Consider the following 5,176-nt stretch of genomic DNA (forward strand, 5'->3'; position numbering starts at 1 on the left):
CCCCCCCGTCCCCGCCCCCGATGGGCCCCACCACACCATCGACCCATGGCCCTTCCCCCCAGCCAGCTCCACCCCCAACCTCCCCCTACATCAATCAGCGGTGGGGCTGGCCGGCCAACCTCCCAGGGCCCCTCGCTGCAGCCTGAGGGCCCTGACCTCCTGCATCCCCTCTCAACAGGCCCAGCCCCGATCCGCCCAGTTGGGGCTGGGGCTGCCGGACCCCACCCATGCACAAATTTGTGCACTGGGCCTCTAGTTTCTTCATAAAGACTAAAGGGGAAACAAAAATCCACCACCATCAAATATGGGGGGAAGGCGGGGACTAAATGTAATATCAAGAAGACAGAATAGTGGGGACCCCAGCCTGTCTATTAGGATGCACTTTCGTTTCTAACACATTTCTAATACTTGAGTAAGAGAGTGCAGGCTTAGGAAGTGGCCCTTGAGCTGATAGCAGAAAAATAAATTGAGAATTGATCTAAAGAATGGTAACCAATAAAGCTGCAGAGACAAAGTGGGATGGGCCAGAAAATCAGACTAGTCATCATGAGAGTGTAGACACTTGGTGGCAGGCACTGGGCTAACACTATACATGCTTTAGTTCTCCGCACTGCCCCTCTCTCTCTCAGTCCCAAACCACACTTCTACCTCAATACCTCACCTACCCTATTCACAGGAGAGGACAACTGCAGCATGGCATGCTTCAAGACAGAGGGCAGAATGGAGTTAACTGGCTGACAGCTTCTGGTTTCTCAGGTCTTCTACTGAAAATGGGGTATGGCCGAGGAGCCTTCAAATAGAAAGTAGCCAGCTCGTGAAAAGTCTACATTCTGAAGCCTCCACATCTAGGTTTATGATAGATTCTACAATGTTTGAATCTTGAAACAAATACTATGAACATACCCCTTGGGCTACCTTTATTACCAGTATACCTACAGAAATTCTTAATCCAGCCAATGGACAGAAATGGGCATAGAAAGACTTTTGGGGAGAGCAGTTCAATAAACAGGAAAATTGCAGTCTAAGCACATGTAACATCTACACTGCTGAAGTAGCACTAAAGTGACAAATGACAGTAATCCAATGGCCTAAGGCCAGTAAATTCCATTGCAAATAGATTTATCTGTTTGGTACCACAGTGATTTTTGTATGTGCAGCAGTTAATAGAAATATAATAGTCTAATTACCAATTCAAAAGCAAACTCTTCCTATTTTTCATACTTGGCATATTAGAAAGAAATGTCCTCAGCAACCACCTTTAATGTGCCACTTGAAAAACCAGATCCACTAGCAAGTACTTACATGTCTGAAATCTGCAAAAAACGCTAAAACAAACAAAAATAACCTTGATGTAACTACTTCAAGTAAAGAGATACAACTTTTCTCAAGTACTTGAATACTCTCTTCTGAGCAAAGAAAGCACAAAGTAAATGTGTCACTAGGCTTGGCAGTAAATAACCATTAAGCTTTGTAATCATTTTCTCCTTTAAGTTTTCCTATGTGAACACTATTAAATCATGCCAGTTCCACATTTTTTTAAAAAATCTCTGGAATATATATCCTAACTTTTGCTCTAGAGGAGTTCAAAACGAGGCAGATCCACTTATTTATTATTCACTATAATTTCAGTACACTCTGGTCCCAACAATATGGGCTCCAGAGCATGAGGGCGAGGCCCTGGATACAATTCATCTGCCTGCTGTTCTGTGGAAACCAATGAGGCAACAACCATCAACTCACAAACTTTAAACAGCATAACTAGTCAGGATATGTTTCAATCAATATTATGCTGCCAGTATGCAAAGGAAAAAAGGTATCTCCAAGTATCCTGTATATAAATAATTTTATATACTTTAGTTGCTCCTATGTAAGACTCCAATAAAAATGCATTTCGAGAATTATTAATACAGTTGTCAGATATAAAGATATTCACCAATATATAGGGTGTCCCAAAAAAATGTACACACACTTACTTCTATAGATTCTTTTAAATTTTGAAAATGAACTATATGTTAATAAACACTGACTTTATAATCATTCAAAGTGTACACATTTTTGGGGGGACACCCTGTAGTAACACTCTGCCATATGCTGTAAAATTGGATCCAAAATATTCCATAGTGTAAAATGTGGGGGCCCCACTATTTCAAGGCAATGAAAAGACTGAGGTGAGCCTGCTGCAGATGACCAGGACAGCAGTAGCCGCATGATATCTAATAGGGTATAGGACGCATTATTGTAGGGATGTCATTATAAATGACTTCAATGATCACAAAAATTTGTTCTGGTTTAAGGCAGAACTAATCTGTTCAAATTAATTATCCCAAATAATTTAATCAGTTCCCTCTGGACAACAAATATTCATGAATTAGAGAGGTACTTATATTTCAATTGTCAAAGTTCATCACTTGTATTTGTGAAAATACTGAAAGCTAAAAATATATATAGAGAGAAAGCTATTGGGATTAGAAATGTTTCCAAGTTTTGGACTGTTTCATGTCAACTCAGGAAACAGAATTCGATCAACAGAATGAAAATAAGACAAAATATATATAAAGTTTTAAAACTGTAACCTTAATCCAATTTTAAAACAGGACCCTTACTCCCTGCCGGTGTGGCTCAAAGGTTGAGTATCGACCTATGAACCAGGAGGTTCAATTCCCAGTCAGGGCACATGCCAGGGTTGTGGGCTCCATCCCCAGTGGTGGGGCATGCAGGAGGCAGCCAATCAATGATTCTTTCACACCACTGATGTTTCTATCTCTCTCTCCCACTCCTTCCCTCTCTGAAATCAATAAAAATATTTTTTAAAGATAAAATAAACAGCACCCTTACTGTTAATTTGTGGTTGTTATTCCCAATAGTAAACAAGCAATATGCATATCATAGTGCTTAGCTCAGGGTAAGCGTTCAATCAATGTTTGTTGAATTAATGAATGAAAGGCCTTTAAGGCTGAAGGACCTTTAGGACAGCAGGTAACTGAGTAAAATTTATTAAAATGCTCAACCTGACTCAAGCAGGATCCAATAATTAAATCTCGTCACCTATAACTTCATTTCTTGTTTTCATTACTGTACTTTAAAAGAGAGAAATCATACGATTTCCTTTGCTAAACTCTCCATGCTAGAACTTAATATCATTTAAACCATACTTTAAAAGAATAACCCCAAAGTGCTGCTAGCATTTATGTTCAGCTAACTTTTGCCACTCCAATTTTATAAAGATGTATATAGGCCATATTGTTGTATAAAACATAAATACAGTACTAGAACAATGAATGAAAACAAAATTACAATTAGGTTCACATATTATCACTGCTAATTAACATTTCAATTTTGCATTGTGATTAGTGCCTATAATAATGGAAGTGAATTGTGCCTGAACATGCTTTTTTCATTTCAAAATCACTATGAATATTCTTTCTTTAAAATATAGTTTTGTTTTATTGATTTCAGAGACAGAAAGGGAGAGGGAGAGGGAGAGATAGTAACATAGATGACAGAGAAACATCCATCGCCCTAACCAGGAATCGAAACACGGCAACTTTTGGGTGCTCAACGACACCCAACCAACTGAGCCACACCGGCCGACACCATGAATGTTCTATTACACATCAGTTCACAATAACCCTTGAACCTGTCCATACTTACTATAGTAAGCTATTTACATGCATATTTTAAGTTGAGAAAAAAGCAAATACCAAATCTCTTAAAATCTTTTAATTACACATTTGTAAAAATTGTCCAACTACTAAGTCCCTTTTTTGTACAAAGTACGATACTAAATACTAAAGAGTAGATGTACACGTGAACAAAAAGTTTAAAGGAGAAACTTCTAGTGCAAACTAACTACAGTACCAATAATCTAACGAAATTGCAACTCTCTGTAGATTTAATTTTTATTTTTTTAAATATATTTTATTCATTTTTTACAGAGAGGACGGGAGAGGGATAGAGAGTTAGAAACATCGATGAGAAACATCGATCAGCTGGCTCCTGCACACCCCCTACTGGGGACGGGCCCACAATCAAGACACATGCCCTTGACCGGAATCGAACCTGGGACCCTTCAGTCCGCAGGCCTACGCTCTCTCCATTGAGCCAAACCGGTTAGGGCTGTATATTTATTTTTCAAAAGGTTTTCACGTTTTAAGTTCCACAACACGCATTAATTGCAACAGTTATTAAAATCGACTTCATTTCCAAAAAGGCAACAAAAACCAATACTTTAAAAGGGTCAGTTAGAATTTACCGGCCACCAGTTTACCGAATAGCTACTTTGTTTCATTCCCCCATATTTTAATACAAAAGCACATTGAGGCGGCATAAAAGTGCAATAACTTCTAGGGATTCGATGTTAACAAATCAGCAGTCTACAGCAAACTTGACAAATAATAACACATGTCGATTTTTTATACAGAGTATCTGTCATTGCCCTAACCGGTTTGGGTCATGGGGAGGGGAGGTGTGACTCGAACTCAACTCTACACATACATCTCCCTAAAATCGAAAGGTGCATTTTACTTTCTTTCCTCTATGGGATTATTATAAACATCCCCTAACTTTAGATACTGTTGTGACAGGGTGCATAGTGTCAGGCAGGCTGACATGGATTCGTGCAAAAGATGTCACTCGCGAGTAAAAGTACAGTCCTGGCGACTTATTTTTAGTTTTCTTTGCAACAGTAACCTAAGGATGCTCCCTTAATGACCTGAATCTACAAACGAGTAACCCAGCAAGCCAAGCCCCCCCGTGGGGTCAATCGAGCTGAGAAAGCAACCATTGGAGACGGGGGAGAAACAGGGCACCCCCAAATCTGCTCAGGGAAGAAAGGCTACGGGAGTGCTTGGAGCTCTGCCCCCCAATGGGCCTGCCGAAGCCCCCAGGCTGCCTCTCCGGGTGACAAGGGCCCCATTTCCCCAGTCGGCGCGGTCCAGCCAGGGAGGTTTAACCCCTTCGCGCCCCCCTCCCCGCCCTCTTCCAGCGGGCCCGTGCGCCCCCTTCCCGCGGCTCCCTACGCGCGGGGGACGGCGGGCTCCGGCGCGGGGCGGACCGCGGCAGCGAGCGGCCGAGGCACGATGACTGCGGGAGGCTCGGGGCCTAGTCCAAGGAGCGTGTCCCGGGGCCTCCCACACTCCAAAAGCTTGGTCGGGAAAGGGTGCGGGCTTCGCCCGGG

At 41.8% G+C, this 5,176-nt stretch overlaps 1 protein-coding gene across 1 annotated transcript in view; it reads right to left on the reverse strand.

Moving 5' to 3' along the window:
• USP10 (ubiquitin specific peptidase 10) overlaps nucleotides 1-5,176 on the reverse strand; it is a 74,510-nt gene that overhangs the window by 68,671 nt on the left and 663 nt on the right. The gene's annotated exons all lie outside the window — the stretch shown is intronic.

The sequence above is a fragment of the Myotis lucifugus genome, unplaced genomic scaffold, assembly GCF_000147115.1.
Source record: "Myotis lucifugus unplaced genomic scaffold, Myoluc2.0 scaffold_35, whole genome shotgun sequence".
Classification (NCBI taxonomy): Eukaryota; Metazoa; Chordata; class Mammalia; order Chiroptera; family Vespertilionidae; genus Myotis; species Myotis lucifugus.